Below are 15,866 nucleotides of genomic sequence, written 5' to 3' on the forward strand. Positions count from 1 at the left end.
CCACAGGGTTTGGTGCAAGCCTGACTAAGGGAACTAAGGCTGGGGCCTTCCAGGGATAATTTGTCCCTGCTCTATGAGCATTTTCACACCTCATTAGGGTCAAACACTTGATTGACAGCTGCTGGAGAGCTAATGTAGATCAGCCTCCAGGAGTTTCAGGCAAGAAAAAGGTAGCTTTCTGTTAGAAATGGGATTTCTGGTTGGCTAGGGTTTGCGCCAAAGCCAGGCAGAAACCACCACTCTAGTCAGGGCTGGGGAGTTACACGCCAAAGATAACCCCTGCTCACCCCCTTGGTAGCTTGGCACGAGCAGTCAGGCTTATCCCGGAGGCAATGTGTAAAGCGTTTGCGCGCGCACCCAGCAACAACACCCAAGGCCCACTACAAAAGAAACTCCACACAAGGTTATATATAAAAATAGCCTTTGTATTATACCAAAACACATTAGATAATATTCACACAATTTACACTGTGCCAACTGGCACTGGGCAGAATTTTACAAGGGATTATATGTACAGGGGACAGGGCCACATGGACCACTGTCAGGAATTAGCACTTTTAGAACTTAGGATATAAAATTATTGTAGCACAAACTAGCACAACCAGTAACTACTGGCGCAATAATGACCTCAGCGTCATCACACTAGCAACAGGTATAAAACCTATCCTGCATCCATCACAGGGGCATAAACACATTATGCAATTTCTCCTTGATCTAACGCATTAGACCTAACCACCTACGTATACCTACACTAGGGGCGTATATCGCACAGGGAAGTACAATCTCCCTAACACCAACCTAAACAGGTGAAACAACCTCCTAGGCAGAAATGACCACATTTAGAGGTATAAGACACAGGGTGCGCAAAACATACTATACCCAGTACATTTCCTAACACCATAAGCAGTAACACAGGGTGCGCAAAACATACTACACACAGTACATTTCCTAGCACCGAAATCACATTAGAGTCCAGGTCGCACCAGAACCTAAACGTAGCAGCTGCCCACTACTTGCTGGGCAGCTGGGGACAAGAATAGGGCCTAAACGCTGCAGCTGGCACTAAGTGCTGCGCAGCTGGGGGAGGCAAATAGTAGGCATGGGCTCTCACTAGCCCCTGAAACAATATCCAACACGCTGGAGCCCCCTGGGCTCTGAAACATACACATGTCCCCAAGCGTTGGAGCCTCGTAGGCTCAGAAACAATAATGCCCACTTCGTTGGAGCCATCTGGCTCTGGAAATACGTAGCCCCTCTGGAGCACACTGGCTCCGTGAATAACTATGGCCCCGAGCGGTGGAGCCTTCTCTGGGCTCAAGAACAATACTGCCCCCTTTGTTGGAGCCCTCTGGCTCTAAAATACTGATGGCCCCGTTGGAGCCTCACAGGCTCTTAAACAATGTGCCCCGTCGTTGGAGCAGCCCCACTATCAAGCGGGGGCTGCTCGGAGAAAGACGGGATCCAGCGCAGTGCCTCATCCGGCACACACACGGGAGAGGCATGTTGGAGCGGCCCACTGTAAAGAGGGGCCGCTCAGCACTGCATGGGTGCCTCTATCTGGCGCCCTCCCCCCCTCCAGGCAGCTCTACTCACCAGGCTGCTCTCCGGAGGCGGCGGGGGGACGCTGTCTTCTTCGCGGTCTGTGCGGCGCGGCAGCACTTCTCATGCGGCGCGGGGCTTCCCTCGCCGACGGGAGCCTCGCGCTGCGCTCGCACTTCACCCGGGCCCCCTCCTGGGACCCGGGACTACTCAGGAATTACGTGGGGCTCCCTCTTCCTCACGGGAGCCCCGCGACACGTCACCGGCCTTCCTCTTCCCTGGCGGCAACAGGGCCCGCCCACGTCCTAGGCAATGCTTGCCTGACTTCCGGGTTGCGCGCGCAGAGCGCGACCCGGGAAGAAGTGCTTTAGCGGCTCGGGCCGCGGCGGTGAATCGCGGGGTGGGCTCCCGCTATAACATCGAACAGGCACTATGAGGGGTGGGCTCCCTCCGAATTGGAATATAAAGCAGGGTGGGCACCTGCTCTTTTAAATCACAAGCGGGGTGGCACCCGTAATTAAGGCATCATGGGGGGAATCCCTACGCTGGGGATTCCCTCAGTCAGGGCTGCAGAGCCGCGCTGCTCAGCCCCTAGGCTCTCCCTCTCTTGGGGAAGCGCAGCGCATTCCGGGCGTACAAAGGTTTGAACCACGCTTTGGCAGCATCCAGGGGGCAATGTAGGGCCCAGGGGCCAGCACACAGGGCCCTCCAGCAGGGAGGCAGCCCCCTTGGCGGTCCCTCCTGGGCCCCACCAGCAGCAAGCCCCCTCCTGTCAGGGTCCAAGCGCTCACCAGGCGCTAGAAACACAAGTCCTTGATAGGTCAAGAAAACAGCAAAAAGGTCCCACAAAGTCCATCAGGCATCCAGGGGCTGGGCAGGGCCCAGGGAGGCAAGCCTTCCCCTGGGCCCCAGCAGCAGCACGCCCCTGGTTGATTCGAGTCAGAGCAAGAACATTTTCATGGGGTCACAGCCCGTCTTTTATACACCAAATCCCTTTGTCTCAAAGGTGCAGGGAAGGGGTGAACCAGATACAACTGGTTCCTGAGCACTTTGTTTTGCTCAGCCCCTCTCCCTATTCATAGAATAGGCCAGGGTCATCAGTCGCACCACAGGGGGCGGAGCCAGCATTGTGTGGGGAAAGCCCAGCCCTATTCAGGTCCTAGGTGTACTCCTCCCACCCATCTAGCTGCTGATCTCCCCATTCACCGCTGGGTGACTCCTCCTGACTCTGGGGATTCCCTAGCCCGTCACATGGCCTCAGGCAGCCAATCGCCCGACAAGGCACTCATTTCACACTGCACACAGAAGTGCCCACTTCTAGAAGTGGCACTTCCACACTAGATACATGCACGCCGCACACATCATCGGGCAGCATTTTATCACACGAGTCCGTACATACCAAACTCGCACCTGCACTCCCCACGCATCAGGAACTACCAGGGACACATACATTCCCCCATGCATTCCTATGGGAGGGCAGGTCAGTCTCACTCAATGTAACCCAGAGCGCACGCGCTTTCCACTGGGACACAGTGTGAAAGCGCCTAGAGGCCTCAAACCACTAGTACCACACAGGAATAAGGCTAGGATACTGCAAAAAGTTCTAGGGGTGAACTTGCCAGAAGGGCCAAGTCCAACACTTTCTAAAACTAATTTTTCCTAAGCAAGTAATAAATAGGGGTGATTATAAAATGAGGGGAATTTTCTCACAGTTTCTTTTGCTGTACGCTAAACAATTGTTAACTGACAGATATTGCACCCATTGGGCTATATTTAGAAAGGCATTTTAAAGTACATAAGTTAGTACTCCTGTTGTACTTTTGTACATACTCCTACATGCCTTTGTGAATTTGTCCCAAATTATCTAAAATGAAAATAAAATTGGAATAGTCGGGGAATATTTATAGCACAAGCAGTGAGAACTCTGCCCTCTTTTACTAGCAGGGAGCAGCCGCGGTCGGTAGTAGGAGTAACTGCAGGGCGGTGACGTGAGGAGGGGGAGGGGCAGGGTGGGGGGTAGTAAACTATGGATTATGGAGGTTTTCAGGTAAGTTAACATATAAATTAATAAAACGAATTTCGTTGCGTGCACTGCATCGCAGTTGGGGAAGCAGTGCACGCAACAAAATTCGTTTTATTAATTTATATATTAACTTACCTGTAAACCTCCGTAATCCATAGTTTACTACACCCCACCCTGCCCCTCCCCCTCCCCACGTCACCGCCCTGCAGTTACTCCTACTACCGACCGCGGCTGGCAGGGAGTTGAAAGTTTAGGGACAGATTCACTAAATCATGTAAGAACTAAATGAGCAGTGGTGGCTCCTCCGCAATGGCAGAGGAGCGTCGCCCCACTGCCTGGCTCAGAGCCAGCAAATGTAAAATAGAATGATGCTCTTGCATCGTTTTATTTTACATGTGCAGTGTTGGGAGGGGAGGGGCTCAGGCATGGGAGGGGAGAGGAGGAGTGCTACATGCACTCCACTCCCTCATTGTGCATATTTGTTTTGCCCGGCCGTCTCAGACCGAACAAAACACACATGCGCACTTAGGTTTTCTCCAGCCTAGCTTCACCGAGCAGCTAGGCTGGAGAAATGCCACAGACTCCATAGTCTGAGCAGGGTGTCTTTCCTGCCTGCTCAGACCAGTTCCTGCGCTGATTGGGGAGGGAGTCTGACCCGGGCACTGCTGGAACCAACAAGCAGGAAGAGGAGAGGTGTGGCGACGAGATGCGATGCTGAAGGCGGCCATCGGCAAAAGGTAAGTTTTAAATAATATATTGTATTCGCTACCCGCGCTCTGCCTCCCATGCGACCCCACCATCCTTTGTTTATGGTGGCCGCTGCTGTAAATGAATATTCCTGTAATACTCCCTGCCCATACTCATAAATGCTCTGTTGAGTAACCCCTCTCCTAAGGGTTTCACCATTTCATGCTACCTGAAGCCAATCTCTTACTTGCAAGAAGCAACTATGGTATCAACCAGTCAAGCAAGAGTCTTGCTAAATCTAAAATAGAAATATACTGTTATTTTCTAGGTTTGCACTATCTAGAACCTGGATATTTTAAATACTAACAATTACAGCAGTTCATTAAGTGAGGTTTCGGAGCTGTATCAAATTAACTTTACATCATCACATTGGCAACCACTCAAATTAATTAGTTAACACCTACAGCTTTTCCTTTTTTGGAGGTTCTTTTTGCACACTTGGGAGATAGCATCTACTGAGGAGTATGGCCTTTATGGGCCCCCGATGGCATTTTATGCATTTCAAAATAACAGGTGAACCTGTCCCTCACTTCCTAGTGCTGAGCCCTTATTGAGGAGGAACTCTCTCCAAAGACAGGAAACGGCCAGCTCACACTTTCTATCAATGGACAAGCACAGTCATTTTGTAGACATGCTTCCTTTGAGAGGTGTTTTCGAGATGGCAGGGTGGACTATAAGGTCCAAAACATTCGTAGCACATCACCTGGGAATGTATGTAGGATTGCCGAGCTCAGTTCACACATCTAAGGCGAATAATCATCAGAGCAATCTGCAGAGCCCCCCCAAGCGAACGCCCCCTTTAACTGAGTTTGAGGTGAGGCACTGCAATTTCACAAACGTGTGCCTTCCATTAATGCCATTTGTGCATCTCAAGTGGCCATAATAGCAGCACCAATAGACATGCACTTCACTGTTCCAATACGTGCGACAATGCGAAAGGACTCAGACAACGAATTCTAGAGCCGTTCTATAAAAAAAATATAATATATTCAAAACGGCATGCAGAAACAGAGTCGATAATGAGCATGTTGAGTTGGTTTCGCTGACTAATGCAAATATTACTCCGAAGTGACAGGGTAAAATTGGAAGTAACACATGATGTGTCCTTATGTAAACTCTCTGAAACTAAAGGGTTGCAAAACCTATTTTCCTCATGCGTTTATTTTTAAATGAGCTATTTGCAGACGCGTGAACCATGTAACCGCGATGCCAGATAATAAGGTAATTTAGTTGTGTATGGATTCGAAGACAATGGATCATAATTGTCCAATAAGGAAGCAGCAACGTTCCGAGTTGTAGATCTTCTAAATTTGCAGAGAAAAGAGGCTTTTAAGTTCAGAATTAGTCTGCGTTCTGTTCAGATGTGTGTTCAGAACGTCCGAAATAACTATGAATATAAATATTCGTTTAATAGCATTTACAGTAAAAGAGATATTCAGTCACTAATGTTTCGATTTAATAAACATTTTTAAGCGTCATAATTAATATATTTTATAATCCGAAATTGTCACCTCTCACTCAACACCCATCTTATTTCTCACATCTGTCCCCCTGAATTTTTAAAATTCGGTAAACTCAAGAAAAAGCAAACTTCAAATAGTGCTGTGTTTACTTTAATACTAAGTACTGTCTCTTTGCATGGCAATTTCTCCAGGAACAAATACCTCATGCATGCTGACACACAGATCATCTCCCAGCATAGTGGGGTATGATGACAAAGATGCCCACTTGGCAGCCGTTTATGGGCCATGCAAGTTCTGCAATCACACACACATTGCTGCGATGCCTTTGGTACAAGTCATCCATCTACTAAAGGAAATATCACATAGGTATTATTCTTTCATGCTGGGAAGAAGCTCTTCCTGACAAACTGTACTACACCTGCTACACTACATCCTACGTTTTTAATGATCAAATATAACATTCTTCGAAAATATGCCAGTATATTATATATAGCAGATTATGAATTGCCCATCTGTACATCAGTATTTCGTGACCAGTGCTTCGTACCTCTGTCCCAAGATCTCCGAATCAGGCACAATACTCTGAAAAAGGCCCTGAGCAATGTTTTTTAAGATCAAACCAGAACCTCTATTTTCACACTATATCACACGTTGTGAATCTCAACATAACTCTAGCTCATTGTGCAGTTGTATCCATATTTGTAAATAACACCTCTCGTATATTAAAAGGCAGGCGTGTCATTTTCCACCAATGGAAGCCTTTGCTTGTAACGTTCTTCAGAGACTCAATTATGGTTAACATAAATCTATAGGACACAACCAAAATTAGGTGATTTCACCCCATCAAATTTAACGGCTATTTAAAGCAATGAAGAGACTACGCTCAATTCTGGCTATTTCCATGCTCTGGCAACGTACCATCTTCAAAATCTAATCTCCTCCAGGTTTTCAGAGACCACGTGCACTTGTTGCAAATCATTAACTGTTAGACCTGACACCCTTGGGTGGTCTTCCCCCAAACCTTTTGCCTTCACCCCTCCTATGTTGCTGAATTAGTTTTTGTTGGCCTTAGGACTCTATGCACTTTACCACTGCTAACCAGCTCTAAAGTGCGTGTAGTCACTACGTAAAATATAGCAAAATTGGATTGCACCTCCTTGGCATATTTAATTTACTGATGAGTCCCTAGTAAAGTGGAACATCATATATCCAGGGCTGGTAAATTAAATGCTGCCAGTGGGCCTGCAGCACTGGATGTGCCACCTACTTAAGTAGCCCCTTAAAACACGTCTGCCATTGCAGCCTGTGTGCAGTCATAAACTGCCCATTTGACGTGGCAAAATAAACTGCTTGACAGGCCCAAAACTTTACTTTTAATACATACGCCACCGCCTAAGGTATACCTGACAAAGTTCATAGGGCAGGGTGCAGTGTATTTAAAACGTTGGACATGTACTTTTAAGTTTTGCATATCCTGATAGTGAAAAACTCCTACATTTGTTTTCATGACTGTGAGGCCTACCTCCCCCATCGGATAACATTGGGTTATCTTTTTACATGTAGAAAGTGGTGACTTGTGTTTGGGAGTAGGTGGGAATGTAATGTTTGGTGTTGAGGGAATTGTTATTTAATATCCTCTTTAATGGCAAAGTAATATTTTTAGAAACAACTGTGAAAATAACACTTTTAGAAGGTTGGCATTTTTTTGTCCTAACCTTTTGGTTCTGGCAGCCTGTTCCTGGGTCACAAGAATAGGTGTAGTTGGCCTTTGTTTATTCCCCAGACAGCCAAACAAAAGGGGGACTGGGTGTTGGCAGGATGGGCTATTCTGACAAAATGGGGGGGGGCAGAGCTGTGCACAGTCTCACTTGCACTTCAGAGACACTGCCTCAGCTCAAACACAAAGAGCTTCACACTAGCCTTTTGTGACTTCATACATCCTGGGACCAGGGCAGGGGTGGAGGAAATTCCAGACACTTCTGGGGGAGGGGAACCGTAGAAGCTTCATCTGTTTCAAAGCTGACACCAGATATACAATGAGGGTCCTCAGACCCACTCATCAGTTCACTTCTGGACCTGTGGATACTACTAAAGAAGGACTGCACTGCTGGCAGAGCACTGCTCTACTGCGTAAGGCCTGTCCTGCTGTCTGAAAAGATAGACTGAGCCTGATTGCTTCATCCCCGGCTACTTGAGTGACTCAATGGCTAGTTAGCCTGACTCCTCTTTTAAGCTTTCGGGACACAACAAGCTCCTGAAGCCACCCTGCAACTGGCCAGCTGGAACCCTTCACAGGACCTGCCTGAACCTGCAACTGGACCTGCCTGAGTCCTGCTGGCCTCTACTGGAGTACGTTCCTGGCCCCAAGTGGTCCCTCTCAGGTTCTAGACACATGGTATGGTATCAGTTAAACTCCTCTTTGAGGAAAGGGAAAATAAGTTTTGGGCTCTTTGAGATTGCACACAGGCCTTATAGCACCAACATCTTGCTACCTGAACTGACCACCAACGCGAAGCTCCATTGAACCTGATTCTTTGAACTACAGTGATCACCAGCGATGACTGACAACGCAAGATCTGCACTTTGCTCTACGGCATCAATAGCTTGTGGTGACTGCCAATGTGAAGCTCCAGCAACAACCGTCCTTGACACCCAACATGATCTGTGGGCAACAACAATGATCATTCACAATGACTGGCCTGCTGTTCGCTCTACATCAATGACCATCTGCGACTCTCTCCCTGCTCCTGGCGGGCTCCTCCACCATGAACTGAACTCTTCCTGCCAGACTTTGAGAAGGTACATTTTTCAGCAGGGCTAACTTTGACCCTTTATCCGAACCATGCTCGATCGTGTTCAGTCTGAACTTATGAATTTCACCCAGTCATGTAAGACCAGATAAATGCAAATGGCGCTTTGTGCTTTTAGGCGCTTTACTTTCCTTAATTCTTTTACATTTCATATCTCCGGTTCTACAGATTGGATTTTTGTTGTTTTGGTGTCAAATAATGTATTCAATTTTACTCTATTTTTTCTTAATTGGTGTGGGATTCTTCTTCTCTGGTGTTTTCACTTTATTACTTTTTGAGTGCTGCATAAATACTTTACACATTGCCTCTAATTTAAACCTGACTGCACTGGTTGATTTAATAATGTTGTGGTTCATCTGCAATGGGTTGTGGCTGTTACTTGAGAAGGGCTCACAAGCCCCTCACCCAAAAACCCAATTTCTCACATTCAGTGACATTTATAATTATTAAATGGCCAATGATCAGTGCTATTCTTGTCCATAAGTTCCTATGCTGTAAACAATGGAATATACACTGGCCAATCATATGAATGTTATCTGGTGCCAGATTTCTATCACTTTCAAACAGAAATGTCTCTAGGTGCATTAACAATAGGTCATATTGATTAGCCATCTCAATGATGGTCATGTTATCAGACTTGGAAGGATGAACTCTAAGAAGGCCTTAACCAGATTTAGCCATGTATTTACCTAAGCGAACCATATTCAATCAGAGGAATACCTTGCAATAGTTCATGGCAATTGATGGCTAGGGAGCTCTTACACATAGCTGTCCAGAGCTGAAACCCATTCACGGTTCTCCACTCTAATCATCATATAAACCACAGAATTAAAGCATTGTATTATTCTAGTGCACCTTGGTGCATACCACCCATTGGTTGCTCACCTTCTCAATGCAGTGGATTGAATGCTCCTGCTCCAACACTCAAGGGATCCTCTATTCAGTAGTGTTACACAGTGCTGTCAAAGACCCAAAGATCAGGAAGAAGAAGGGAGCCTAGATCCACATGTCTAGAACTCCACAGAGTCATTAAGCAGGGAACTAACTGGGAACAAACAGAGTCAAAAGCAGAGTGATGGACACCAGAGGCACAAGTCAGCAGAGTCACAGATTGCCCTGGCACAATCACCCATCTGGGTTAGCATGGAGCCACACTTTTATCAGCTAGTGAGGGGGCCTCCCTCTTTCTCTTAAACAAATCACACATTATCACATGGTCTTGCTTCAGATGTTGTTAGAACACCATGCAAACGTATTGGAGTAGACCAGCATGGAAATTTACACCATTCCCTGAAAAGGCTCAACCAATAATGATAATAATTTAAATGATGCATTCTAGATAGAAATATCCAATGCACTGGATGTTAGAATATAATTATAACTAACAATCTAGAAATTAATTCCAACAGAAATGAGTGTCACATTTTCCCACAGCTTGTACACTAAACCACATCAATAGTGTAATCAGTAGCTCCCATTGATTGCAAGTAACATTTACTGATCAACTTAGATCAAGGTCCTGGACCTAAATACATCCACAATGAGCTTACTATCTCTTTCTAAAGAATAGTTAACCATCAGAGTTTGTGGCTGCTTCAAGACATGTACCCAGAACAATATGAAATTAAATCAATAGTGACTTTAACCATGACTATCTCAGTTCCCAGGCCAAAGTCCTTTAGAACCAATAGATATGGACTTCCTTAGCATGATGGGTCAAGTGATGCAAGGCATTGGATGAGTTCTCACCAATGACGAATTCAAGATTGTAAAACGTTCATCAGACACTAATCCAGAAGAGTGTCAATTAATTTATTAATTTACTAATGATACATGGGAGGCTGCAATCCGTGTTTAAAAGTTTTTTCTAATTTCCTTACTACAGGCGACTGGTGCTATCCGTAGTCGCCTATAGTAAAGAAAAGAGGTAGCTATATTACAGTTGAGTTCTGATATCAGAATGGCTGCTGCCAGGGCCAGCAGTTAAGATTAAAGGCAGCTAACAGAGCATAATTAAAGCTGCACATTAGAAGAGGGGAAAAAAACATTGCTTTTCCTTCTGGTGCATGTTTTTTCTAGATTAATAGTGACAATCAGAAACGTGATATTAATGGCAACAGGTTTATTTTTTGGCACATTCTAGGTATTTATAGAAAGGATATAATTTCGCTGCATGTTTCTACACATTTTGAGACACTGTATTTTGTTTTGTAAATCTAACTTGTGAACTAATGGCAACAAATATCTAACTGCTTGTTGGTGTGTTTTATTTTGCTCTAGATAGTCTAATATAATTCGGCATGCTTTACTAACATCTTATCTCTTTTATGTGTAAGAGCACCACACCAAGCATTTTAATGGTTTGTGACAAGGGCTATGGCGTGCTCTTCAATTATAAAGAATAAGGTACCCTTTGCCGTGCATTATAAGGATATTGCAAGTCACCTCAGAGTTGCATGACCTTCTAAAGGAATTCTTACTATATATCCACCATTATAAACTTGATTAACTACAGACGTAATTTCGAGAGGTTAAATCTTCTCAGGATTGTTAGTAGAAAAAAAAATGCCCAGATGGGTTCAAAAGAACCAGTTACTTTATAAGAAGTATGCATAATGCCAATATGAAACAGGGTCAGTAATGTGTCATGCCTGTGACAATCTCCTTATACATTTGACAAGCTCTACCATACCCTACTCGAACTCAAAACAAAATCAACAAGATAGCAACATAACACTACATAATGAAAAGGGACATTACTATTGATCCTAACCAGATCTCCTTCTCCTAGGAAGAACAGACCCTACAACAGGCAAGGAGGAGTGGGTCTTATACATCACAAGGTATGGACTTGTACAGAGATATTGAACTCATATTACAAGTCAATTTAGGAAATGACTACATGTATCTCATTATGTGCATGCTCGCCCTTCATCAACACTCTAATTTACCACATACCAGTATACAGTTATTTTTCTTGAGGATCTGCTACTGTCTATCAAATCCTGCTATGTAAAATTCAGCATATGTACAATTCGAGCCTCTGGCTAGACATCTAAATAATAAGGATCAGAAGCTGAGGAATATCTATAAATATTTAGCCTCTCTCAATACATTTCCTCACCCACCCATTCAGCAGGTCAGATGCAGGATCTTATTTTCGCCTGCGGAATGTCAATAGCACTCTTAATCAATAAACCCTATTTCTGGTAGGAATACTATCTAATTTCATTGCATATAAAAAAGAATGAAATAGCACATTAAAATGTTAAGTCAGCTTACCTCGGTTCGCTATAGTAACAGAATCAAAGATGGTCTGAATCTAAATTTCATAGCTATTCAGTTTTATTAATGAATCCTCAATCTCTAATAACAAACCGAAGAATCACTTTGAATCATGCAAATAAAAAAATCCTCAAGAACGTTGGATGAAGAGAATGGCTTTCAACTCAAAAAGTCAAGATTAGGTGAGAAGATAGCCACTAAGTAGTTCCATTCAAAACTGGAAGATATGAAAAAACAAGGTGTTAAAAATGGAAATACAGTGGAGGAAAAACCCAAGTAGAAACTGACACAGAACAGAATCAGGCATTGCTCACATGAGAGAATATTGGTGAGCAATCCAGAAAGTAAAACTTACCACTTTATAACCACACTTAGTGAGGGAGACATTTAAACAAGAGAATTGTTTTGATTATCCATGGAGTTATGGGGCAGGAGACAGAAAGGATGGAAAATGATGGCTCTTTTGTCTGTGACTAATACTAAAGAAAACCTGATGTCCTTCGAGATTAAGATCGAAAGATCCAGGGCAAAGATATCTAAAAAAGTCTGTATCACTACCAACCTCTGTAATCAGCCATGTCCTTCAAATGTCAACCATCACCTGCATTCACCTACAATGGTTAGTAGAAACCCGAAGCTTTAACTTTCCAATGTTTGTCTTCATGTTTACCCCTTTTTAGAACAATTTAGTGGGTGGAATGATCTAATACCCTTACAGCCCATCTTTTCTCGTGCTAAACCAGTTGTTAAATGCCCTCTCCCTTGTTTTAGGCCCTATAACTCAAGTTCAGGGCCTGGTATAGACCTCGACAGCAGGCTATAAGACTATATTAACATGATCAATGAAGGAGCAGTCATACAACTGCTGCAAGAATCCACAAAATCTAACAAATATCTACAGCACAGACAATCAGTCTTCAGGCCAGGGAGAGAGATGCAAACCACAGTAAGAAATGTCAGGGAAGATGTACTTTTCCTTTCTGTATACCGGTCAGTCAGCAATCTTAATTCTCTTAGCCTTGTGCTCATCCTGCAACATTATGGACCACAAAATGTTACTGGAGTGAATTGAAACATAGGATGAGATCTTTGGAAGAGCTTTCCAGTAGTGTCATTCTTTCATTTTATACTACCATAAACAAGTAAAGCTCCAAATTCTCAAAAGAACCCCCCATCACTTGCAGAGTCCCCTAGGATTTCACTCTATCTCTTCCTTTATTTGACATTTACATGACACCGCCTAACCAGCTGATCTGACATTACTGACTTCAATTACAAATGTTTGTTGATGACATTCAACAGCATATCTGAAGGGGCAGCCAAAGTAAAACTATGAGGTAATTTCCATCTGCCAGGTACTGATGGGAAATGTACCGCACAGAAATGGATAGAAATTGAAAATACTAGAAATGGGAGATCCTGGGTGCGAAAGCTTTCCCTTTCATTGTCTATGTGAACTAGGGGTCGTGCCTTGTTTTGCTAATGCAGTGAAACACATCGAAGTAAAGTTTGATTCAGATCTTCTTTCTGGGCATCACACTAAAAAAATTTACTTTCACCTCATGTTGCTGAGAAAGATCCTATTGCTGCTTCATCTTTCTCACCTCATTGAACTGACCATTGTCTTGCTGGACTACTGCACTAGAGTATCAAAAAATACATCTTGAGCAAGTCCTTAGTTACTGCACTGGCTGCCAATTGCACAGAGAATTAATTTAAAAAAAATCATCTACATTGTCTTTCAAAGATCGGCCAAGACGTGGCTCAACATATCTTCAGTCGTTATTCCTGAACTATGCACTGTTATGGGAGCAGTGCGCTGGAACATTTGGTGTACAGACCTGAAAAACCAACCAATGAAACAGAAAAAGAAAACCTCTCTAAGGAAAAACCTTTCCAAACATCTAGAAATCCATCATGACTACACCCTCTAAAAAGTGACCGTTTTTTACACTTCATCAGTTTGTCCATACATGGCTCAAGGGACACCAACATGTGTACTCCCAGGGATGATGAGCATCATGCTCTGTGGTTGGTATAATTGGTCTGGTCATTGATGTTGCCCCAGCATGAAATTATGCTTCTTTAACAACTGCTACTGCCTCCATCGGCCACACAAACCCAGCCAGAACATTTCACTCTCCGTCCTTCTAGATTCATGGTACTGACTCAACTGAGATATTGCTGTCACCTTCTCCTCCATTAGACACATCAAGAGCATTTGGTGCACAAGTCAGAATCGTTGGCCTTGTAAGGGGGTCAGTATGACGAATGTAGGAATCAGTGCCTGGCCACGTTCACAAACTACATGTTCTGTTACAAATGACATGTCACATTATCAAGCTGCTAGGCGTTAACATGCTCATGTTTGACAAGATTAGTGACCGATGCCTTTATATGTCATGGCATGAGGATGAGAATCATCGCATTGAGTGTGGTGATGACACATATAGTGATACTTTGTTTAACCATGTTGATGAATGCGTGCTGTTACCACGCGTGGCTTTACATCACAAGTCGTTTGTACGACTTGCGCTAAGTGGCGTGCAACACCAGGGAATGTGTTGGATTTTATGTCCAACACAATCCCTGCTGTTGCGCTAACTGGAGTAGGAAAATTAATTTATACTATTCCTAAGTCCAGCGCTCCATCTAGCGCAAGTCGTAGAAATGACTTGCGATGTAAAGCCACGTGTGGTAACAGTGCGGTCACTGTAACGACCGCGTTGTAACCTACCGCGTGGTAATTGCTAGCGTAGTAACGTCACACATTCGATTGGGATGCTTAAGACCTTATATTTAAGAGGCAATATAAAAATCCCAACATTTTTGGAGGAAACAACAATCTGTTGAGAAATCCACCTGTGCTGTTCGATCCACCATATGGTAGGCAAAGTAAAGGAAATTCGGCTGGTACTTTCTCCGCTAGATTCAGCAGTCTGCGGTTTTCCCATTACCACCGCCTGCCATATCAAGTTCTTATTCTTAAGGCTGGAATCTCCGACTGTGACGAAAGTATTGCAAAAACAAAAAAAAAAACAACAACACATCTAAATCATGTCAATTTCCAAAGGAAATAATGGTTCTGACGCAAATGTTAAAGGACTGCAGAGAGACCTCAAGCAATAGCTTTAACGTTCATTTTAGCCTTGTATGTCCCAACCCCACAGATAACAATGGACAGCTGATTTTCTAATTCATTTATTAGTAGCATCCACGACTGTCTCGAATGTAGGTGAAGCTAAGGAAGACAGGAAATTACCAGCTGTGAAACATTAAATCCCTGCTTCATTTTATCTTGAATTGAACATATATTTTCGAGTATTAATTCGTATTAAATATAAAAGTTTACATTGGTGCTTTGGGGTAAACTCATTCTTGTGAAATACACCATATTTATCTAAATCCCACTAAGAGCGGAGGCAAGTGCCAAGTGAACATATGACACAGAGCGGCAGTCGATGTAGTCTGCAAAACTCTGGGAAAAAAAAACAGCATGATATAATTTCAGTTTGAGAAAATATTGCCATGGCAACATGTATTCCCTCTTAAAGGAAACTAAACAAAGGACTGTCTCCAGCAATTTAAAGGAGAAACACATGCAACACAAATGAAAAATTAAGTCGGTCGACAGATATTGTATTTGTGTCTAAAATAATAACTGAAAAAATGGACTTTACGGAGAAATAGTCTATTTGTATTTGCAAATCGCAGTTTTTTGTTTTAGATTTTGATTCAGTGGCCAACTTGGCGCCTCGTGGGCATTTTCGAGTGGTAGAATATCACCCGCTCAAAGCTGGATTAACATGATACGTTTAAGAGCAATTTGGAACTCTCATGATAATATTTGCCGCAGTTTATTGATGGACAACAGCACTCATTTTCCAAGCCTTGACATGCAGTAATAGATCTGGCTCAGGAATACGATGTATTTTGTATATTGATTGCACCAAGTAATGGTACCGGTCTGGTGCACTCTACATTGGTAAAGATCTGTGG

At 43.8% G+C, this 15,866-nt stretch overlaps 1 protein-coding gene across 10 annotated transcripts in view; it reads left to right on the forward strand.

Moving 5' to 3' along the window:
- Positions 1-15,866, forward strand: part of MYT1L (myelin transcription factor 1 like) — a 1,127,044-nt gene that overhangs the window by 406,909 nt on the left and 704,269 nt on the right. Inside the window, exon 1 of one of the 10 annotated variants that reach the window (XM_085610779.1) lies at positions 11,387-11,425. The exons of the other annotated variants lie outside the window; for them this stretch is intronic. The gene's annotated coding sequence lies outside the window, so the exon portion shown is untranslated. Of the gene's footprint in view, positions 1-11,386; positions 11,426-15,866 lie in introns of those variants that run through there. 10 annotated transcript variants of the gene reach the window in all.

Source organism: Triturus cristatus, chromosome 6 (genome assembly GCF_964204655.1).
Source record: "Triturus cristatus chromosome 6, aTriCri1.1, whole genome shotgun sequence".
Lineage (NCBI taxonomy): Eukaryota > Metazoa > Chordata > Amphibia > Caudata > Salamandridae > Triturus > Triturus cristatus.